Raw genomic sequence first — 25,305 nt, forward strand, 5'->3', positions numbered from 1 at the left:
GGTTGGTCTTCTGCTGGTTATTGATCCACAGGTGGGCGAGCTGTCGGGTTTCTCCGGCGCGCTGGAGATGGGTGGCGACGTCTAGATTCTCTTTGTCGGAGACGTGTGGTGGCATGGCGTCGAAAGTCATCGATTTTCTGCCGTAAACCAGCTTGAACGGCTTGATCTGTGTTGTTTCATGCACCGCTTTGTTGTAAGCGAACGTTACGTACGGCAGGACGGCATCCTAGGTCTTGCGTACGACGTCGACGCACATTGCTAGCCTGTCGGCTAGGGTCTTATTGAGGCGCTCCGTAAGGCCATTCTTCTCGGGGTGATAGGCTTCGGTGACTCTATATCAAGATGACTTGGGTGAGCTCCGCTGTAAAGGTCGCTCGTCTCTCGGTGACGACAATTTCTGGGGCGCCATGTTACAGTAGGATGTAATTGACAAAGAATGTCGCCACTTCTGCTGCTGTACCTTTCGGCCGAGCTTTTGTTTCAGCGAAGCGGGTGGTGTCGTCCATCGCCACGACGATCTCCTTATTTCCAGATGTTGACGTCGGAAAGAGTGCCAACAAATCCATCCCGATCTGTTGAAATGGTCGCCAAAGAGGCTCGATAGGCTCCAGTGATCCTGCTGGCCTTTCGGGTGGTGCCTTGCGTTGCTGACAGTCTCGACATGCCTTGATGTAACGGGCCACGTCGGCAGTCAGGCGCAACCAGCAATATATTTCATACATCCTCGGTAGCACCCGGGAGAGACCGTGGTGTCCAGCGGTCAGATCCTCATGGAGGGCGTGCAGTACTTCTGGACGCAGCGGTGGGGGAACAACAAGAAGGTGGTTGGCGCGCCTGGTTAGAAATGCTTCTTTACAAGCAGATTGTTTAGAAGCGAGAACGAAGACATTCCTTGCTCAAATATCATAGGCACAACGTTGGTGTTCCCTTCCAAATACTGTTATGCTACTGAGCACAAGGTCGCGGGTTCGAATACCGGGAACGGCGGCCTCGTTTCGATGAGGGCAAAATACGTGTGACGGCAAAGCACAACGCGTGATGGTCGCTGACCACGTTTACCGGCCTGCCATATAAGTAAGGACGGCATTGCACTGTAGCCCATATAATTGCCTTCCGCTTTTGACAGCGACCGGCTAGCGCATGCTATAACCAATTCCAGTCCGTCTTTCCTCTGGACTAGGACAGCACCGAGGCCTAGTCTACTGTTGTGAGTGTGGATTTCTGCATCGGCGTCCTCATCGAAGTGCGCAAGTACCGGTGGCGAAAGCATGTGTCGCTTGAGTTCTTGAAGTTCGTCGGCCTGCGGCGTTTCCCACTTGAGCTCGACTTGGCATTTAGTTAATTATGTCAGAGGTTCAGCCATGTGTAAAAAGTCGTTGACAAAGCGCCTGTTGCAGACACGCATGTCAAGGAACCTACGGACAGCCTTGTGGTCCATGGGCTGCTGGAATTTGTCGATGGCAGCTGTCTTCTGCGGGCAAGCGTGCACACCACATTTGCTGATGACGTGGCCCAAGAAAAGAAGCTCATTTTAGGTGAAGCGGCACTTTGCCGGCTTCAAAGTGAGTCCTGATGACTTGATGGCCTCTAGTATTCTTGAAAGCTGCCGGAGGTGATCGCGAAAAGTTCCGACAAGGATGGCGACGTCCTCCAAGTAAACAAGACAGGTCTTGCACATCAATCCTGCTATTACTGTTTCCATGACGCGCTGGAGCGTTGCACTCGCCGAGCACAGTCCGAATGGCATGACCTTCAACTCGTAGAGGCCATCTGGCGTGATGAAGGTGGTCTTAATGCGATATCTCTCGTCGACTTCTATTGACCAGCAGCCAGACTGGAGATCCATGGACAAGAAGTATTTAGCGTTGCGGAGGTGGTCCAATGCGTCGTCTATTCGTGGGAGGGGTATACGTCCTTCTTAGCGATCTTGATCAGTCGACAATAATGGAAGCGAAAGCGTAGCGTTCTGACCTTTTTCTTGACCAAGACAACAGCAAATGCGCACGGGATTTTCCACGGCTGGATTATTTCATCACGCAGTAATTTGTCGATCTGTTGTCTTATACCTTCACGTTCTCGCGTCGACACTCGGTAATGGCTGCGGTGGAGTGGTCGAGCGCACTCTTCAGTCATTATTCGATGCTTTGCAACAGGTGATTTTAGAATCCTCGAAAGCAGTCTTTGTATCGTCGGAAAAGACTTCTGAGCTGCTGTCGCTTACCCGTGGGGAGACATTTATTTATGTCAATGTCTGATTAGGGAGCTATGGCCGTCGGTGTAGATGCAGCAGAATCAGTGAGGATAAGCGCATTGCTTGTTTCCGCAATGTCCTCGATGCACGCGATGGTTGTGCCCTTGTTCATGTGCTTGAACTACTGGCTGTATTTGGTTTGCATCACTTCCGCTTTCCATCCGTGCAGTCAAGCCATCCCTCTTGCGACGCAAATTTCACAGCCGAGCAATAGACGTTGGTGGCCCTCGATGATGCCTTCTATGTCTGCGTGTGTTTTGGTGCGGATGGAAATAACAATGCTGAGTGAGGTGGGATGCTCACTTGATCATCGATCGCACTCAAGGCATAGTGACTACGATTGCTCTCCGGCGGTATCGCTCGATCTTCCGACAGCGTTATAGACTTTGACTTCAGATCGATGATTGCGCCGTGTTGGTTCAGGAAGTCTGTGCCGAGAATAACGTCTCGTGAAGACTGTAGGAGGATAAAAAAGGTGGTAGGCTAAGTGCGGTCATGAACGTTAATTCTTTCCATGCAGTCTCCAGTCGGCGTTATGAGGTGCCTTCCAGCGGTCCTAATTTGAGGGCCTTCCCATGGAGTCTTAACTTTCTTAAAGTGGGCGCCGATAGGTCTATTCATGACGGTCAAATCGGCTCCTATGTCCACTAAGGTGGTGAGCGCGTGGCGGTCGAGAAGCACTTCGAGGTCAGTGATTCTTTGTCTTAAGTTGCAGTAAGGTCTTGGCGTTAGATCACTGCTGCGTCGGGTTCACCTGTGGCTGGTACATGGCAGCGTAAAGTCATCTTTCGTCGGCGTATTCTTAGCTTCCAGATTTCGCTGAGATGGCTTCGCTACGTCTCGTTGATATGTCGTCAAGATAGGATTTTCGGCGTCTTCGTTGGCTGCGGAGGATCTTCGTCAGTTAGACGAACAGCAACCGCACCTTACCGTTTGCTTCTTTTACTTTTTCCGTATGTGGGCTCGCAGACCGGCCCCGGGCTGGGCCAGTGTATGGTCGTCCTTGTGGCGACAGGTAGCGGACTGGTGAGGGATAATGGGACGGTCATGGAGAACTTCATTGAGTGGCGGAGAGGCCTTCGGTGATTTCACGTGAGCGCTCCCCAAGCTGTGGGCGCGGAGCATTGAAGGTGAACTCTCTAAGTCGCAAGTCGTGGTATGGGCATTGGCGTACATATGGGCGGCTTCTCCGCTTTGATAGCAGAGCGGGCGGTGGTCGGTGGTTCGCCAAATGTCCGTCTTCCTCGCGTAGCTGCGCTCGGCGATGGGTGGGCGTGCTGGTGGTGGCGGCGGTGGAAGGCGAAATTACGGCGTTACAGGACCCTGGCGCAGGAACAGAGGGGGACTTTGACGGCGGGTGACAGTGGCGTAGGTCGTCGCTTCCAGGGGGAGCTGCGATGATTGTGCTTTAGCTTAGAAACTGCAAGCGATTGCTGAACCTCTTCTTTGACGATGTGTGCGATTGAAGCCACTTGAGGCTGCGACTTGTGGTTCCTCGCAAACGACCGCTTCGACGGTCTTTCGCAGGTCCTGCCTGCTGAGTGCTTGAACGTCGGTGTAGCTTGCGGTCAGTGGTTATAGTGCCTCGTCCGCATATCAAGCGTCTTCTCTACATTTGTGGCCTCGCAAATAACATCGGCACTGGTTATAAGTAGGTTGCGTATCAATCTGGCGAAATGCTCTTGCTTCAAGATGCCCAACAAGAAACGACTTCTCCTCTTCCAACATGACTGGGTCGGCGTGTCGGAAGAGGCGAGTCATCTCCGTAAAGTCCTCCGTAAAGTCCTCCGTAAAATTACCTCCGTAAAGATCGCGATGTCGTCGTTCGGCAGCTGCATGCGGGTTTACAGCCAAGCTTGGGCTCGATCTTTGCACAGGACGCTCAGGTGTACCTGCAAGAAGGCGGTTGCAGGACAATTCCCATGCAGTCAGTGTGGATCGTCGGTTCTAAATCGGCGTCCTGACGGCGTCTTCTACGGCGAAGTGCACGTGTCGGAGCTTGTCGTCGGAGTTCCAGTTGTTAAACGCAGTGACCCTTTCATTTGTTAGGTGTGAAAGACACAGACGAAACAGGCTATTTACAGACTATTTACACTGAAGCCAGACAGCCAGTCCGACAGCCAGTCCGGGCAGCGACGATTGCGCGGAGAAAAAATTGAGGCCTAGAATTAGGTCGTGGGGGTAATGAGTAATTACGGTGAAGAGGACAGGAGTGTGGCGGCCGGCGAGGCTAACACGTGCCGTACACATACCGATGATAGGCACGGCACCGCCATCCGTAACGCGCACGATGCGTGCCGACGTTGGGGTGAGGAGCTTGTTCAGTCATCGTCGGAAGGCAGCACTCATAATAGGAAGATGTGCTCCTGTATCGATGAGTGCCATGACAGGATAGCCGTCAACGTCAACGTGAAGAAGGTTTTGGTGCGCAGGTAACTTGAGCGGAGGATTTGAGGACAGGGTTGACAACGCAACTTCGCCTCCAGAAGCTGCAGTGCCGAGTTTTGCGGCTGGATCCGGAGGCGATAGGCGGCGAAGAGAAGCGACAGGGTTGCGGCGAACGAGACTGATGACGTCGAGGTGAGGCCGAGCGACTGTAGCGTATATTCGGAGCAGGAGCATCAGAGGGAGTACATTCATAGTGGGTTGTGTACGGAACAGAAAGTCCAAAGGTGCGGGATTAAGCGGCGGCGTATGTCCGAGGATGTGGTGGCCATCGGCTGCGGCCGTGACGAGCTGCATTGCCGATGCGACAGCAGTGGGAGCTGACTGGTCTGTCAACAGGAGTACGCCATTCGGACGGGTTGCGCCGAGATGTGGCAGAAAAGAACTGTCGGGGACGAGGAGCCCCGCTAGAGAAGTGGGGAACACTGGGCTGAGCGATGGAAGACAGGGAGTTCAGACCCATGTCCTCAAATCCTTGTTTGACGACTGCCTGAGTCATCGCAATGGTGATTGCTGGCGGATTGGGAGGCGTCGCGGAGAAAGCTGGCGAACAGGTGGCCTCGAGTTCGCGGCGAACATTACGGGTGACGTCGTCACAGGTGGTGGTCTGACGCAGTCGACCCTCACATGTCGATGTAGCAGCAGTGTTGGGTAGCCACGCGATGTGGTATGTGATACGGCGGCTCTTAGCTTGTTCAAGGCGACGGCATTTTTTTATGATGGCCTCGATAGTCGAGACGTTGCCGAAAACAAGCAAATTTAAACCGTCGTCGGCGATGCCTTTTAGCCCATGTGACACTTTATCTGATGCAGACATATTATCGCCAGCTTTGCTGCATAGAGCCAAGACGTCGAGGATGTATGAAACGCACGGCTCTTTATATGACTGAACACGAGATGCAAGAGCCTTTCTCATGGCAACCTGTCGCCCAAAGGGGTCGCCGAACAGTTCCCATAGCTTTTATTTGAAACTGCCCCGACTGGTTATCTCGTCTTCATGCGTTTGGTGCCACACGCGTGGAGTGCCGCCGAGATAAAAGATGACATTGGCGAGCATAATTGTCGGGTCCCACCTGTTATTAGCACTGGCGTGTTCATACAGCTTGATCCATTCGTCAACCTTCTGTCCCTCCAGTCCAGAGACCACGTCAGGGTCACGATGCAGGGCAACGGTGATAATTGGAGCAGTCGGACAAGCCAAAGCCGTTGCCGATGTGCGCTCGCCACCGGGAGGCATGGTGACAAGCTCGATGTGCCGACCACTTCGCATTTCTGTGGCGAGAACGGGGATCGCTAACCTCCACCAGAACTTGAAAAGACACACACGAAAGAGGCTATTTAGAGGCTATTTACACTTGAGCCGGACAGCTAGGGCGACCCTCGCTCGGGCTAAGAGAGAGAGAGTAAAACTTTATTAGGCAGCGACCAACTTCATCATCGTTCTCGTGGCGGCCCGTCTCTTGAGCATTGCTAGATAATATAGTAATAAAATGTTTCGAGCCAGTTATCTGGGTCTTCCAATGATGATCCACGGGAGTTCGGTGGCTCCCTCGGTTAGTGCAGCACGTTGGACAACGCTGGGGCTGCCATTGTGGTTGACTTGGTGACTATCTTCCTTGTCTTCTCAGGCAAAAGTCCGTGCTCCGGGACAGCCCTTGCAACCTGCTGCTACTTCGCTGGTTCTGGACGACGCTGGTGTTCTCTTCCGCGTTCGGGAATGGGTCACTGCTTTGTGGGGGCGTGCGGTACATCGACGCAAAGCACCTCTACCGCATGTCACGTAGTTGTGATGGTAAAAAACGCAGTAGGAAAGCTGTGAACGATGAAACTAACTTTTATTGGGCGATCCTATGGCCACAGAACAGGCTACACTTAAGGCACAACGATAGCGGCGAACAGAGTCGGCGATCGTTGAAATCCAATCGGGCGATGGACCGCGTAGGCTTTTATACAGGTCACGGCTATCGAATGTTTCAGAGTAATCGCTGGCTCCCGCGTGTCTTCAAGAAAGTTCTACACCATTCGCGTCGCGCATAAATGCAGTCAAATTACACAAGGTTCTGTGCCATCAGACAGCAGATAGAACAATCGATAACATCCCAGAAAATTGCAATACATGCAGGCGCGTCCTAAGGTTAGCAATAGCATTTCTTAGACGGTGAACAGGGCTCACTCGAAAAAAAATAAACGAGCCCACGTGTCAATACCTACTCACGCGTCCACCAAGATATTACAAAATCGAAACGGAAGGGCAATAAAATTATGGGGTTTAACGTGCCAAAATCAATTTCCGATTATGAGGCACGCCGTAGTGGAGGACTCCGGAAATTTCTGCCACCTGGGGTTTTTTAACGTGAAACTAAATCTGAGTGCATGGGTGTTTTCGCATTTCAGCCCCATCGAAATGCGGCCGCCGTGGCCGGTATCCGATCACGCAACCTCGTGGTCAGCAGCGACACATCATAGCCACTGAGCAACCACGGCAGGTAGGGAAGGGTAACGCGTCAATAATGAAGCATAGAGTACTTTGGGGCTACTACAAATAAAAGGTGATGCGAGGAATTTGTAAAAAGTATAATAGTGTGAGCACTAAACGTTCCCAAATGTAGTTCTGTGCTTTAAGTAGGAAATGTTGTGGGGGGTTTGAATAATAAGAGGACTATGAAGGTTTGTCGTTTGGGGCCTAGGGTAAAACCACAAATGGCTAGTATTTCATTAGAACTCGAAGGAGGACAAAAAATTGTTTCGATGAAAGGGTAAGGGACGTGGATTTTGAAGAAATTGCCGGCTTATGTGTCCCTGACATGTGTCCCTGACAGGCGCGCACTTGGAAAGGAGGGAGATATTAGGAATGTTGGCAACCAATTGAAGGTAATATAAAGTGGAAATAAATAACTCAGATTCCTTAAAACGAAATTGAGAACAAAAACTCTAAGATATACGCAAAGTCAGGAAACAAAAAACAGCAACGGAGTTTTAGAAGAATGGCCAGAAATAAAGCGGGAGGGAGAGTTTGCATGATACCGCTAACAGCTGTTTGCTTGCGAGCCACAATCCTTTTCAGCCGATTGTAAATTCTGCGGGCAGTAAGCAGATTTATATCATATGGTATGGGCCTGCCTGGCTAATAGTGCCTTGTACACTATACACCAGCCAACGTGGAGAAAGATGGGAGGCAGCCCTGTCCAGCTCAGCCCTCGAGTACCAGCAAGCCGTCGTGGAAAGAGCCAGGGCGGCGACCTTACCAAAGGAAATTTCGGAATAAGAACCTCACCAGCCTTCTCCTAACTCCCCTTCCTTTTTCCTGTCAGTTAAACTTTTCATCATCATCATCATACCCAAGTTAGCTGCCTCAAGACCAAAGCACACCAGGGCAAGTACGCACCGCAATATGACGCATGTGTGTGCTACAGAAAATAAATGAAAACAGTCCTGGAACGACTCCATTATTCGTAATGGAATGTAAAACGATTCAAGCAGTAAGACCCTTAGGAAATGTGCACCTTTCAGAAGCATTGCGATTAACATAAGATGGCAGGATAAACGTGTGAGCAGTCGCGACAAGTAAGAGACAGTTTTGGTGTTGGTGAAAAAAGAAAAGCAGGGAAGAGATCCCTAGAACAGATGTCACTGCAAGCGTAGGGAACGGTAAAATACAGTGATAGAGGTTTCAGATACGTAAGAAAAAATCAATATCCCATAGGCGACAAGCTAGATAGCAGTATGTGTTAGAAAACCCGAATAAGTCAAGCGGGCTAGTTGTATATTTGTGACTGTCCCGTTTAAAAAGGCTGCGAAATGAACATCGTCGCCCTCTTCAATGCGCGAGAAAGGAGCCCGGCTTCATGCACGCGTCATATATGACGCCTTTTGGCAATGGCAATGCCGCGTGTTGCTACACTGTTCAATGCTAATCAGATTAACCTCGACCGTCATCGTGAGATGGACTCTGTCGTTTTGTTTTCATGCGTTCCAGGTACAGCGGCCACCCATACCCGAATAAGGAATAACTTCACTAGCCACGAGGCAGCGAGATGAAATTTATGAATTAGCTTTAAGCAGAGATAATAGAGGAAAGGCGTAGGCAAGGGCCAGGAATATCACGGAATTCGCATCCAAAATCATTTTAGCCAGCGTGTCTCGCTCCCCAGAGTAACGCGCGATTTTACTTGCGTTGTTCCTGCGTTTTTGCATACTTTTTTTATTCTCTGCGTATATACTTTCTTGGTAAGTTGAAATAAGTGATTGAAAATGTGGCATCGCGTTTAGGAACAGGCACCATAATTGAAGCTCATACAAGCACAAACTCCTTTTTCACTACAGCAGATTTCACTGGCTAACTCCTGTTTCCTGCAGAACAGCACATTTAAAAGGCGTCTGTTTATTCCAATTTGGCTCGCCTTTGTCCAGATTTTCTACGCTGATCGGCCCAGTCAAAGTCCTTGCCGCTGAGCTAATGGTGAACTTGTAACTGGGAGGCCCATTGAAAGAAAATTTAACAAATATTAAAAAAAGAACGCAGGAAACGGAATTTGGCTGCTACCTAATGATGTCGTTGGTGCCATTGTGCAATCTTTCACTATCACGTGTTCCGTAAGCTTTTTTGTGCCTAAGACATAAATAGCGAGCATTTCTTGCCCCGAATTCAAGAATAGGATAAGTGTGGCGCACGGATAATCGAAAAATTATTTCGGCGAAATTTGGCAAAGTGAAGCAAGCATCATGAAATGAAGAAATTCTCAACCACCCGAATGTTGCACGAAGGTAGAAAGAAGCCCACTCCTCACCAGGACAATTTTTCGTGAGCTCTGAAGGGGCCTGTCTGAGAAAGCCGCACCGGCTTGCTCTCTAGCTCTGCTCGACATTCGGGTCCATGACAGTTTTACTTTTAGTAGGATGGGTTCATGAGAGATATTTGATACCTTCTGCAGGTGCCTGACGTCATAATTGGCGCTCAAGAACAAATGGATGCATTTCGCCACCCATCTCGTAGCCAAGACGGTGCCTTGAGCTGTAGTCCTTACGCCTGGCGAGAAAGGAGAAGACAGTAAGAAAATCAGAAACCGAATTAGAAAGTAAGCGACTTTCGCAATATGCGCATGGAATCCGCTGACCGCTAGGGGCTCGCGTCGGGGGCTTAGACGGTATTTAAGACCACTAAACAATAGACTAGAATATTACCAGGCTTTCACCTGCGTCAAGATTACTCCGGTAATACATTCTAATCATTTCTAGCGAATGTAGGCCAATAAGTATTTTGTGCTAGTTAGCGCTTAGCACCACTCAAATGTCACCCATTCGGCAAGATTGCCGAAATAAAGAAAAACCGCAGGAGGATGCTGTATTCCTTTCACAAAGAATACGTCTAATGGATATTCGCTAGTAGCGCTGTATTGCTTCGCCAAGACCTATTTCAAAGGCGACTGCGTTTGAATGCACATAAAAAAACAACTTTTTTTTTCATAACACACCCAGCCTCGAATGCTTTAGGTACGACTATGTGTGAATGTAACACTTAGGCGTCGTCCGGAGTCATCAAGCTTTGAACGCTAGTGTTGGCAATCCACGTTCACTGTGAATCATTCCAAACAAAATTTTTCTCCGCCGTAGGGACTCTGCGGCTATAGCGCTCTGCCCATGAGAACGAAGTAAATGTGTTGATGCCCTTCTAAGGCACCGGCATTCCGCTCTGGACAGGTTTGTAAAAATTCTCATGTGCCTTGTTTCGGGGTAGGGTTAAAGAGGCACACATTGCCCAATTATACCGTAGCCAATCAATCGGAGGTCCTCTGCAAACCACTGTGTACGGAAAAGACATTAAGTGTTACAATCAAATTTCTAAGGGGTTTAGGAAAACCATCTGTGAAATTATACGAAAAAATTACAGACGGTTTGTGTGAGGCAACCACAGAATATCGTGCGAACTTACATATTCTTGGACCAATTCACCCGTTTTATTGCACCAAGTAAGGTATTTCTAGAGCGTTGTTTCAATAGTTGGAAAATAAATTCTTCGCAGTAGTGATGTTGGTAAAGTGTTGTTATATTGCACACGCGATGCACATAGCAATGCACACTCATTTTCCTAATGTCTACAGGGTTGCTTGGTGTACACAGGAGGAGGACTGCACACATGCTCAATCACCGTTTTGTGGTTTCACGCCGGGCTGATCAGTGCTGTAGGGCAGCCTTCGTATTTGCATGAAGGACATGCGCGGGGAAATCGTGCTATCCGATATACAGTTAAGCGGAAGGAGTTCGACAGGCTTGGGCGCATATTTATACCTATTGTTCACAAAGTGCAAAGACACTTTAGTTTGGCCCAGGGAAGACTTACACGTTCTACACATCTAAACTAAAGAGAATTCTTCAACGTCCGGAAAGGCGAAACCAATGTTGCATACACGGGGCCTTGGCGCAGTCTAAGTCATTCTTGTGCCAAAGTGTGTCACACACAAAAGTCCTAAAAGCCAAACAGGTCATCGATGAATTCCCGCTTGAAGATTATCGCTGCAGCCGTTGCCAAACACAGACGTTCTTCGGCCTTGCGATGCAGGCATGCAACGCCCGCAGCAAGTTGGGCTTGTCGCTGCTCATTAGTTTGGGTAGTGCAGTTGACACGCTGCCGAAAAATTGCAGTTGCACGCTGCCCAAAAATCGCTTGTGTTGTTCTTAGGCAGTTCCCTTGGCACGCTTCGACACCACGTATACTATTCTGCATTGCTCCAGTCGCGATGGCTTGGCCACATTTTCTTAGTCGGAGGCTGTGCGCTCGAAACGCGTCTGAAGGGGATTTGCGGCGTTTGTGAAATACGCTAAACATCGTTCTTCTGCCTTTTATAGCGATATCGTCGACGTCGCTGCTGAACCTGTTGGGGTCTCGCGCCATGAGCTTCGCGCTGCGGCTGTGATCAGCGCTTCGTAAACCACAGTGCATCGACGAACCTGTCTACGGTGATCGCTATGGACGGCGCTAGCGTCGATTTCTGGCTCACGTGATACCTGATTCGGTACCCGCTGGCGACGATCAGCTACAAAAGGGCCCTGTAAAGTGTGCAGTGTTAGGATTTGCGGCGTTTGTGAAAAGGGCTGAACATCACTCCTCTGTCTTCTATAGGTGAGTGCAGGTTCATAGCTTTGTAAACTGCACTTCAGTGCACGCCGCAAATCCCAAACCCAGTGCCTATGATTGTATGTGTACACTATGGATGTTGACATTGTCACATATCGAGCGCGCATAGGTAGCCATAGCCAACGACTACAGTGTAGCTGTAGTGAAAGATACCGTTTTCTGCAGCTGCTGGTTTCTTTGCTACATTGTGCCCTAGAGGGCGAATGATTGTTCTTATGTTTACTGCGGCTCATCTCCTAATCTGCTGCGGTAACATTGAAGTCGATTCCGGCCCTGACAAGATAGACAAGGTTCTTGATGCCCTAAAAGATGACAAATCTGCACGTAAAAAATTTGAACAGGAAATTAGCAGTAAGATGAAGTACGTTTTATTAGGTATAACTGACCTTAAGAAACACCTTTCGAAAGTGGAAGCATTGCTAGACGATTCTTTGGTAAATGCCACAGTGTTATCCGAAGTGAAAAAGTTGTCGATGACATCAAAAGCGATCTTTCATTCTTTTCTGATAGGTAGGAGTCGGAATATTACACAGTTGAGCTCGTTGATGACATCAACAATCGCATGCGCAGAAAAAGTTTGATATTCAAAGGCTTGCCAGAGGCAGAGAAAGAAGACTACGAGGCTTCTCAAGTTGTCATTGAAAGCTTCTGCAGAGATCACCTTGGCCTCGAGGTAACGGATATTGAACGTGCACGTCCAATTGGTTCTCGCAGGCAAGGGCAGCACCGGTCAGTAATAGTGAAGTTTCTATAATACAAGACAAAATTCAGTATTCTGGCTAATTCCTACAACCTAAGAAATTTTAATTTAAAGGCATGGATAGATGAGGACTTTTAACCTCGAATGCAATTCTTGCGCAAACAGCTTCGCGACAATGATCGAGCTAATTGTCAATCCGATGAAATGTTTAAGCTATTTTTCGATAAGCTAAAGATAGGCAGGAAATTATATCGGTACCAGGATTCGGAGGGCAGGGTCGTGGAATGTGTCCAGTGAAATGCAAACCCATGACGCAGTCGCCCCGTCGAGAAAGACAGTGGAACGCCTACATTTTCTATAATTTCAGCCAACTTTCGTAGCATCCTCAATAAACAAGCTCAGCTTACTTCCGTCATTCACGCTTGGAATTCAGATGTTATAGTCGGAACGGAAACGTGGTTAACTCCTGAAGTTAGCAATTCTGAGTTACAAATTTCATATTTATTCACTGTTTTTCGTAAAGACCGTGTGGATAGAAAAGGAGGCAGTGTCGTAATAGCCGTAAGAAAGCATATAGAAGTAAAACCCATTACTAGCGACAGCATTCCTGAAACTATTTGGATTGCATGCTACTTACCAGCTGTAACTTTGGTTATTTGAGCATGTTATAGGCCACTTGACTTTCTACAAGGTTTTTCTGTTGAACTGCAGTCTGTATAAGGCTGCGTCCTATCCTATTATACTAACTCTCCCATAATTTTGGCCGATAATTTTAACTTTCCAGGCATAGAGTGGTCTGCTTTGAAATCACCTAGCAAGGTGATTTTGTTCACCATTTAGAGTATTTTCAGTTGTCTCAACTTATCGAAATCCTTACGCGGCACAATGCCATTCTTGATCCGCTTCTAACAACGCACCCTGAAAGTGCTATCGTGGATGTACTAGAGTATATCAGTGACCATCGTGTCATACGTTGTAGCTTCAAAACGCAAACCGTGTAGAAACCGCAACAAAAAAAAAGAACATTTATGACCATACCAAAGCAGACCCCGAAGGCTTCAACTCTGAGATTTTTTAATTTAACTGCATGCAAATGTATGAAAACTGTTCGTTGCAAGATAACTGGATTCGTTTTCGTGACGAGTTGTTAAGTCTGCGGGAGAGACATATTAAAAAAAAATTGATCCATGAAACAGCAGACAAGCCGTGGTTTACTCCAGAGGTTAAACAATATTTCAATAAAAGGAAACGTTTGTTTCGAAAAGCAAGAAGAGCAAAATCTGTTGAAGCTCAGTCAGAATATTTATCGTTTTCCAAAGAATGTGCATTACATATTGAGGTTGCCAAATATAAGTTCTTCAACCAGGATATTTCGCAATTTCTAAAAACAGATGGAAAAAACTTTCGAAGGTAATTTCTCCCCCACCTAAAAAAGCGTTAGTTCTTTTGGACCCTGAGCCAGGTGCTGCAATTGATGTCATGGGTGTTGCTGATTGGTTGAATGTATTTTTTCGTAGTGTATTTAATGACGGAAATCCCCTAGGTGTTTAGAGTAAAAACAGGAACAGCGCAACACAGGAGGAGCGAGTTGAACCGCGAGTTGAAACAAAGGACGAGTGAGTTGAAAAGATCAACTAAGCAGCCCCATTGAACAAACGCCTAGAAATGTCGACACAATTCTCTGATAGTTCCCTATTTATGTATTTATTACTGTGACAAGTGATGGTATTTTGAAAGCTATTGTCCGTTTGCCATCGTTTTGTAGTCCTGGTCCTGACGGTATTTGTACTAAGCTACTAAAATGACAAAGCACAATTCTGCTCTTATACTTAAACTATTGTTTCAGCAGTCACTCGACACTGCCTAAATTCCAGACGACTGAAAATTGACACATGTGATACCAATATATAAAACCGGCTACAAAAACAACTTACCATACTATAGGACGCCTATATCACTTACGTCTGTTGTATGCAAACTACTTGAACGCGTCTTATCTTCTCTAATCATGCAGTACATGGCTAGCAATCCCATTCTATTTGCACACCAGCATGGTTTTCAACAAGACCGGCCATGTGAAACTCAGCCTCTTGAACTAACTAGAGACATTAACCTTAACCTTCACAGACTTACACATACGGACGCCATATATATATTTTTGCGAAAGCCTTTGACCGTGTAGCTCATAGCCGCCTCATATATATAATAAAGGTGATTAATGTTGGCGAAAAAGTAATAAACTGGGTTAAAGAATATTTAGGTAAGAGACGACAATCTGTCGCAATTAATAATGTCCGCTCGTCATTTCGACCTGTTCAGTCCGGTGTGACTCAAGGTTCCGTTTTGAGAGCCACTCTATTATTGTTTTTTATATAAATGATATTCATCCGGATATAGACTCAGGAATGCGGTTATATGCCGATGACTGCGTTCTGTATCGGCCATTAAATGTAAGGCTGACTGACATAAATTACAAAATGACCTAAACAGGATTGAAATATGGTGCTCAGACTGGCAAATGAGCGTAAATACCTCAAAAACTAAAGTTATTAGATTTACTACTTCAGTTAAATTACGAAACACACATACTTTCTTAATGGTGACGCTCTAGGAACTGTAGAATCATTTAAATATCTAGGTGTTCATCCTTCTCCGACTTTGTCTTGGCATAATGATGTGGGTTATGTTGTCTCCACTGCATGCAAATCTATTGGCTTTACTTGTCGAACGCTTCGTCAGGCTAATAGCGATACCAAGCTTCTTGCATATACCACCGTACTTCGTTCAAAGCTTGAGTATGCCTAATTTATATAGAACCCGCACCAAACGCACCTTATTAACAACTTAGAATCTTTTCAGAAGAAGGCAGCGCGATTTATTACAGGTAAATATTCACAACATTCAAGCACCACCAAAATAAAACATGATGTAGGACTCTTCCCATTGCAGACAAGAAGAAAGATATCTCGGTTAACTTTCTTCTATCAGCTTTTTAATCACCAAAATATCTTCTCTCAGGCACACATCTTACCAGCCAAAAGGAAATTCCCACGAATTGATCAGAAATTTAAGGTCTAACAACCATTTGGACGTACTAAGGTATTGCAGTTTTCATGGCTGCACTTAGCCACTTCGGAATGGAATCATCTCCAAAGTAATATAGCCGAAATAACTGAGCATAATATGTTCAAACAAGCACTTAATGAAACATTCTAAAATTAGAAACATTAACATTTCGGCCTCGATTTTTTTCAGTTGTCAGAGGCTATAACATTATTGTTTGTATAGTGTAAGAAATATTGGCGTTTGATGTAAAATGAGAATTGATGTAAAAGATGCATAGCATGTGCGACTTCATATAAGGATATTTGACTTACATGCACGTCACCTTATACCTTTGTATATCCATTGTTCTCTCCCACCCTCTCCCTGTGTAATTCCCAAGCAGTACCTTTAGGGTAAATAAACGGCAAAAAAAGAAACGCGCGTATGCAGAGGCATCACACAGACACAGGCGAAATTCAGGTTGGTAGGCTAGCGACGATTTGGCACTAAGAAATTGATAGCATGCTGATGTCCGGGATTCTGCGTTTCCTTTTTAACTCCTCGCGATTCCCATACGAAGAATCACGCATGTGACATCAGTGGGATAAATGTGTTCTCTTGCATCATATACGAGGTGTGTTAGTTCCGCTCAATCAGCTAGCACGCCGTTGCCATGATGCTAGTCTTCTTCTCTTGCTTTCCAGACCACTCGGCATCCTTGTGCGCATACGTGTGATGTGATAGAGAAATCTGGGGACACAATGTCTGGGGTATTTTGATTCTCAACATGTTGCTCTGCTTAGGCCCCTAGGTTCAACGATAGACAATGCGTTGTGGTTTGTCGAACCGCCGCTTCAATTGCCGTCGAAACAGAATTACAACGGCTGATACAGAGTCCGTAGCGGCAAAGTGGCTGTCTCTTTTCGTCTACGTTGGTTCCGTGTCACTGGGCCACCCGCGATATATGGAAGGTGGCTTGGCGGCGCGCCTCCACTGTTCTCTCTATTTTGCCAGCATGACTACTATCATTGCCGTGGGTTGTCGGCGACATCCCAGCCATAAGCGCAAAATACAGTATAACCTATAAATGGATATTAGTGCTATTACCGTTCATAGAGTACATGACGCACTCTCTGGGACATGACTGTCTATGCATACTTACGTCTCCTACCATTGTCCCGGGCTCGTCGGCAGTCGATAGTAGAACAGCTAGCACGTTGGGCTGCTATGCTTCAGTTACAGGGTTCGAAACAAGCCGTCAAACGAACTTGTGTTACTTAGTGCGTGGCACTCTCTACCTATGTGCCTAGTTGACGCTGACATGAGTCACTGAGGATGCGGACTAGGTATATGGCTAAGGGAATGCACCGTTCTTCTACAAATCCCTTCGAGACGGACATGGAGCACGGTGTACGTGACCACTGGGTCTGTCCATCTGTTCGATAAGCTTCGTTGATAGCAACCTGGGTCGATGATATGAGCGAATAGTTGTTTGCCGCTCTTCAATGAATGTATCTGATGACAACTTTGGCATCCAGGTAAGTGCCCCTGGGAATCTGACGGTATACAAGGGTAAAAAAGATGCCACTTATTTAGCCAATGTTTGGTGGAATCAAACCCGCAACGAGAGCCAACTTTACGGTGGTTCCGCTAGCTGGCGCACCGTTTGCAGTAGAAATCGTGGAAGCGAAGCCCGTCTTCATTTCGACCAGCCGATTACGTGATGTATCCTAGCCGAATGTGTCGCCGAAAATATTTAAAATTTACCCCATGCTGGGCACAATCAAACCAACTTCACACAGTTTCCTCAAGGATACTAGCCTCACGGTGATGAATCAAGGGAAATCAGACATCCACTTGTTCGTAGCAATTGCTACAAAGGAAACCCATACGGGTTCCTCGAAAGAAAAGCCCCATAGTTGATGAAAAATTCGTCCTGGTCCGGGACACGAACCCGGGACCACCTCCTTTCCGGGGCAGCTGCTCTACCATCTGAGCTAACCAGGAGACTAGCCAGGTTAGCCAGGCGGCTAACCAGGCGGCTATGGCAAACTGCACCAGAAGCGCATTGGGTAATTGCCGCTCCTAAATATACCTGTCGTCAGCTCGGGTAACTGTGTGTAACTGTGTGTGTGTAGTAGGCGTTCGGAGAGTGAAGGAACAATCCTCTGAGTATGCATGCAGCAGGACGCTACACATCTGGTGTCGCATGCATCTTGTAGATTTCTCGGCAGCGCCACTAATGGCGCACCCTTTTTAGAGAAAATCCTGAGAGAGGAGCCTGGCCTTCCACGTATGTTGCCAATTTCGGTGCTCGCACGCACCAGTGGGCCATGGATTTTAGACGTCACGCCTAGGATTCTCGGCCGCACCACCAGATGGCGAAGAGGATTCATAAGAAAAAGCGACAGAGGAGCCCAGCGATAGTACAGTTCTCATACATAAGACATTTTGACGGTGGCGATATGCTGCGCAGATATATTGCTTCAGTGCTAAGCACGTTACCGTCAACAGTCATGGAAAGATAGGTTCTGTCGAATTTGTTTTACGATAAAAAAGGAATGCACAGTAACGTTTCAGCGTTATTTCGTCTCGAGGGTCTAATGAGGCGCCTTATTAAGATCACTGTGGTGTCCATTTTCAACGCTGAAAATAACAGCAGAGCATGGTCTCCGTGCATGAAAACCACCATCGCCTAATAGACGTCACCTAGACCACGTACCAATCCTTCCATTTACCCGCCGTGGTTGCTCAGTGGCTATGGTGTTAGGCTGCTGAGCACGAGGTCGCGGGATCGAATCCCGGCCACGGCGGCCGCATTTCGATGGGGGCGAAATGCGAAAACACCCGTGTGCTTAGATTTAGGTGCACGTTAAAGAACCCCAGGTGGTCAAAATTTCCGGAGTCCTCCACTACGGCGTGCCTCATAATCAGAAAGTGGTTTTGGCACGTAAAACCCCATATATTAATTAATTAATTAATCCTTCAATTTCAGTCGCTCACCTGAAGTTCTTGATTGCTGCAATTCGCTTTACAAAGCTATTTTCGATCAAGTTCTTAAGTTTAAAGTCGCTAAAGAGTCAGCAATAGCTTCATACATGTCCCTATAAGAAATCCCCAGTCGAAAATGGGCATAAAATTACGCTGAACAGGCTAAAATTCACAATAAATATTATTTCATCACTCGAATGAGCAAGCGTAATAACTTCTCTAATATTTGTTTACGTCCATGATACGTGATACCATACATTGTCGCGTATCCTCCACAACTCTACCTCAATTACCATGCTCAAATTCGTGCCATCCTTAATTCACATTTTCCTACTCTAATTCACCCTAATCCACCCTAAATCACCTTGCTCTAATTTGTACCAACAATCATTTACCTTTATCCACTTTAATTCGCCTTCATTTGCTTTACTTCAACTTGATTCAGTTTAGTCCACCTTAAGTCACCTTACTCTAATCTGTGCTTAACTTTTTGCATTACAACTGACGTCATACAAGACGCTGAATATGTCACTGATGATGATAATCTTTAAGACGAAAGTCTGATACGCCCGATGAAGCGGAAAATTCGGATACCTATCCAATGACACCAAAACCCACGCTGTAGCTCACATTGGGAAATCCCACGATGAACAGCCTTGGCGCCAGACGTGGCCTACTCCCAAAATTAGATTCACATGAAATAAAGTGATTTGAGGTGGAATACAGATGGAAAAGCTGGACTAGGTCTAATAAAGGGGGATAAGGCAGACTAAAGAAGATTAAAGTGAAATGAAGTGCAGCGAGGTTGATTAAAGAGGATTCATCACCGTCTGCCTATTTTATGTCCATTGCAAGATAAAGGACTCTACCTGCGATCTACAATTACCCCTGTCCTGCAGCAACCGATTACAACTAAGGGCTGCGAATTTCTTAATTTCATCACCCTACCATTCTTCTACCGTCCTCGACTGCGCTTCCCTTCTCTTAGCACCGATCTTGTGAGCCTATAGTTCCACCGGTTATCCAACCTATGCATTACATGACCTGGCCAGTTCCATTTTTTTCTGTTAACGCCAATTAAAATATCGGCTATTTCCATTTGCTATCTGACCAACACCGCTATCTTCCTCTCCCTAAGCGTTACGTCTAACATTCTCCGTTACATCGCTCTTTGACGGTCCTCAACCCGTTCTCGAGCTTCTTTGTCACTGTCCGAGTTTCTGACCCATATATTATCACCGGTAGAATGAACTCATTGTACAGCTTTCTTTTTAATGATAATGGCAAGCTTCCAGTTAGGGTCCCACAAAGTGTGCCATATACGCAATTATATTCTTCTCTAAGTTTCCTTCTCATGATCACGGTAAGCTGTGAGTAATGCACTTAAGTAAACATATTCCTTCACAGAGTCTAGAGGCTGAATGGCGATCCTGAACTCTTGTTCCCTTTCCCAGCTATTATTCATTATATTTGTTTTTTGCATAATAATCTTTCAACCTACTCTTACACTCTCTCTGTTAAGGTCCTCAATAAATTACTGTAGCTGGTCTTCATTGTTGAACTGGACAATTTCATCTGCAAACCGAACGTGGCTGAGATATTCGCTGTTCACACTTATAGCAAAGCCTTCCAAGTTTAATATCTTTGCTCCGTCTTTCAATCATGAAGTAAATAACATTGGACACATTTTGTCTCCTTCCTACTAGCTACCTTCCTACTTGGGGAGAATTAAGGTAGCTGTTGAATCTCTGTAGATATTTTCTAGGATATCTTCCGTTAGCCTCCTGTACCCCTTGATAACTTAATACCTCTGTGACTGTGGTATCTCTAATGAATCAAATGTATTTTCGTAATCTATGAAAGCCATAGAGAGAGGCTGATTGTATTCGCCGGATTTCTGCATAACCTGATTGATGACATGGTTGGGATTCATGGTAGAGTATCACTTCCTGAACCCCGCCTGTTTTCTTGGTTGACATATTTCCAGTGTTTCCCTGATTCTGTTGGAAATTATCATAGTAGACATTTTATACAATACTGGAATTAAATTATTGAACCTATATATGTGCAAATCTTTAATGCCTTCCTATTTGTGGGTTAGTATAGTGTTGGCATTCTTGCAATTCTCTGGGACCCTTGAAGTCACGAGACAGTTCGTTTAGGGGCCGCCACCCTTTCAAGCACGATGTCTGCTCCATGTTTGAATAAATCGACTATTATATTATCTTCTCCTACCGGTTTTCTCCGTTTTGTCTTGCAAGATCCTTCTAATCTAGCTAGGTATAGAAGGAGCCTCTGTAACCAGTTCATTATCACGAAAGAAGGTATCGTGGCTCTTCAGGGTACTGTACAGGTCAGTAGAGAATTATTCCGCTGCTTTTTTACTCTACTTAGTGATGATATTGGCGATGATATTGCCCTACTTATCTTTCACTGAATATATCTTGGCTTGTTCTAGGCAAAGTTTTCTCCTCACTGATTCGATGCTGCGTCCAATTTGTACTACTTCGTCAGTCTTTCATACGTTCTAATTTCGAAGGGGATGGAATCCCGGCCACGGCGGCCGCATTTGGGCGGGAACGAAATGTGAAAACGCCCGTGCAGTTAGATTTAGGTGCACGTTAAAGAACCCCAGAGAGTCGAAATTTCTGGTGTCCTCCACTACGGCGTGTCTCATAATGAGAAAGTGGTTTGGACACGTAAAACCCCATAATTTAATTTCGAAGATCTCCTATTTTCTCCATGTTGATCAGTTTTGACAGTGTCGCGAAGTCCATCTGATCTCTCGAGATATACACTTTCATTCTTTGTCATTTCCTTATTAGGTTATTCGCTACTTGGGAGAGCTTACCTATTGATTACCTTGATGCATTAGCTCCCACTTTAATTGCTGCTTCTGATGTCAGCCTAGTTATGGTTCAATCATTACCTCTATGTCGCCTTCATCTCTCTTTTCAAAGGATGCAATTTGTTTGCATGTACCCCCCTGAATTGGTCTGCTGTTACCCGTATTGCTTCTAGGTAGGCCTGTTTTTCTTCACAAATTTTACTCTTTCTCTCTTCAAATTGAGGTGAATCCTAGACCTCACTAACCTTCAACTCCTGCGCTTCACCCTAACTAAAATTTCTACATCCTGCACTATTCTGGCATCCGCAGAAAGTATAAAATCAATTTCATTTCTTCTTTTACCATTAGGGATTTTCCAGGACCACTTTCTGTTGCTACACTTCCTGAAGAAGGTGTTGATTATTGGCACCTTATTATTTTCCACGAATTCTACCAACATCTCTCCTTTAGTGTTCCTAGGATCGACGGCGTAGTTGCCAATTGTTTGTTCACCAGCCTACTTTTTCCCAACTTTTGCATTGAAGTCGCCTATTAAAACAATGTACTGAGCTTGTACTTTTCTGATCGCCTTTCTGATTGCACTTTTCTGAACCGCTGTTGTCCTCTTAAAAGTGCATGCTGCGCGCGTTCTTTGAAGATGTTTTCTGCCTTGAATCGTTGTCCCCTGTCCAAGAACGCATCGTCCCGACGCGTAAAGCGACGCAATTGTTGACGAGCTGTTTTCCATGCTGAAGTGGTATATGTTACTGAATGGATGTGTTTCGAGGAATATTCACTGCCATTCATAACACCACTTTATTCCGACCACATGCACATTTTCTGTGCGACGTCGACATCGGGATGAGCTTACTAGTCCTTGCGGCGTAACTTCACGGTGTAAGGGACCGATACGGGGAAGTACTCGGTAAGCGCCACAATAACGGCGCAAAAGCTTTTCGGACAGGCTGCGCGTCCGCAAGGGAATCCTCACACATACTCCGTCGCCTGGTGATAACTCGATTTCTCTTCGCCGCAAGTTGTATCGGTCCCCGTCGATACGCTGCCTTTGATGAATGGGGTGTCGCGCCAGCTGACGTGTTCCTTCAGCCCTCTGTGTAAAGTCGCTGATGTCAGGGTTCTGTTCTGCACTGTCGCTGACAGGCAGCATTGAATCTAAGGGTGTGGTGATTGTTTGGCCAAAAACAAGCCGGTATGGCGTCCCTTGCGGGGCCTCTTGCAACGCGGGGTTGTAATCTAATGTTGCATAGGATAGTATTTTGTTCCATTTACAGGGATCTAAGTCTTCTTCAATTGACAGCATATCAGTCAGCGACTGCTTCAATCTCTTGGTTAGCCCAGAAACGGGGCTTCTGGGGGTTCTAGTGGTTCAAGAAGGCTTCCAGGTTTTAATGGAAGTGTTTTGCATCTATGGCAATCACGGCATGTTCCTACATTATCCTGTACGAAACTCTATAACTTTGGCCAGTAGTACTTCGCATGAATTCGGACGAATGTTCTATTCACTCCGATGTGTCCTGCTGATGGGCCATCGTGAAAGACTTCTAAGATTTCGTATCACAAGGCTGAAGAAACGACAAATAGGAGTTACTCTGTGCTGTGCTCAAAATTTCTTTTGTACAGGACGTGATTTCTCATCACATACAATGACAATCCCAAGCTGAAAACTCGCGGAACGTGGACGGCGTGTCCCTCCAATCGCGTGCTGAGTGGGATCAGCTCGGCGGCAGACTGTTGGTGTTTCGCCATCTCAGACACGGTCACCGCTCCAAGAAACGGTATTCGTGTCCATTATCCACGGGAGCTCATTCGACGGGTGCACGTGACAAGCAATCAGCGCCACTGTGCTTGCGACCAGACTTGTACACGACCGTTATGTCTTATTCCTGCAGCCTTAGACTCCATGTAGCAAGTTACCGAGAAAGATCCTTCAGGAATGCAAACCAGCACACCAATGATGGTCGTTGACAGGTCGGATCGCATCGGTGCTCGGAACGGCCCGGCGGAATAGGCTGAATTTGTGTTCGATATACATTGCGGCGCCTTCGTTGTTTCGTTGGCTTCTTGCTTGCAAAGCGGCTTCAGCTCGTTCCCTGCGGTCTGTGCTCGAATACATGGTCAGCAGCTGCCGTTGGAAGTCATCCCATGACCGCAGGACAGTCTCCTGGTTTTGAGACCACATTCTTGCACAATCTTGCACCGCGAAGTAAACGTTTTGGATCTTTCGGTCTTCCTGCTATCCATTGTAGTTCTTGACTTGCTCAAAGCCTTCTAACCAGTCCCCATGGAAAGTTTTTGGCTTCCACAGCTGATTGACGACGATGCGGTTTGAGGTGGTCTGGGATGTCATTTCTGTATTGTCTGCTGCTGCTACTCTACTTGGCTCAGGCAAAAGAGGAAAGCCAGATGCCTCATTACGTAAGCGACGGCTCGTGAACTTGTGGACAGGCGCGAGCTCGTTGAATCTGAAGAAGCGTGGCTCCGGGCTGTTTTCTGCAACTCAAATGACGCTGGCAACTTTAACGCAGCACTTCCACCAGAATTCTAACGAGCCGCCAAAGAGTTCAGATACAACTATTTATTGTGGGCTAACTTGTGCGCGGGGACTAAGATCACTAAGATCACGCTCGCGTTTCAAACACGAGATTAGGAATCCCTTCTCTTTTTTCTCGAGCGACGCTTCACCTCTTCCCCTTCCTGCATTCCCCAACGGTCACATAGAATGCGGGTGGGTACGGTGAGTGCACGTGCCATTAGGTCCCCGTCTTTCTTTATTTCGTCAATACTCCGTTGTCCTCTGGGAGGGCGCACGTACCTGCGCACTTTCTTTAAATATGATTTCTGCCTTGTATGAATGTACTAAAATATGCCCGGAAACATTCCTTTGCGGGCAAGTCCTAATGGTGGCGGCAATGGCCTCGAAAACATTGTGGCTCTGAGCCGCGCTTAAAAGAGGCATCCTTGAAGGCGCCCTTTATATGGGCTTCTACAGCGCTTATATGATGGCTCCTTTACGCTACCGCAAGCACGTCTGCGATCTCTCATGCATGGTTTGTAGACTTCGCAGGGGGAAGCAATTGACGCCCCTGTTACTGCCGCACTCGCAATACACGCTCGAGATCTACGGGGACACAAAAGAAAGCATGTGAAAACGGGTGTAAAGTAAATGAAAGCGGATTAAGGCTGCTGCAAATTAGAGCGAGGTGGAATAAGGTAGCTTAAGGTGGAGCTTTATCTAAGGTGATAACTTATACAAGGCCGAATATTTTCGCATTCAAATATTTTTTCGTTGCCCAATGACTGTAATCGTTTGTGGTACTTCGCCTTGCCTACAATGCTGCATGTTCTGCCTCATAGGATGCATACTGGTTTCGCATTTCCAGGCCGGTAAATATGGGGACAAAATCTCTAAAATGGCAACATTTCTTCGTAGTACTTTGGCTGAGGCAAATACCGAGAAAGAAGACTCCTGATTTCCAGAGAGCAGGAATAGTAGGCTGTCTTGCTCTCATGCAGTAACACGCCGGCTCTTTAGCGTCTGATATTTACTACTAATATTGTGTCCACGTGTTTTAGAGAAGTAAGTGGCTAGGATGAGAGAGCAACTGCAGTGATGGAAGCAAATGCAGTAGAGACATATCTGGGTGGCCTTATTGGTTACAGTGGTTTAGAGGCCGTTTAGCTTGGTATATCTTTGTCAGTGTTACTGCTTCGTAGTAAATATATGATTAGGTTTGGCAACAAAGTACATGAACTCATTACCTAGAAAAATATTATTGCGAGAATGTGCGAAATGTAAGTTATCCAACAGGACAAAGCCTAATGAAGCCACAGGTTTTCAGCGAAGTGTGCTAGCAAAGCAAATGCATTTGTGCCTCGTGCATTTAGGACACAAC

Source organism: Dermacentor albipictus, chromosome 5 (genome assembly GCF_038994185.2).
Source record: "Dermacentor albipictus isolate Rhodes 1998 colony chromosome 5, USDA_Dalb.pri_finalv2, whole genome shotgun sequence".
In the NCBI taxonomy this organism is placed as follows: Eukaryota; Metazoa; Arthropoda; class Arachnida; order Ixodida; family Ixodidae; genus Dermacentor; species Dermacentor albipictus.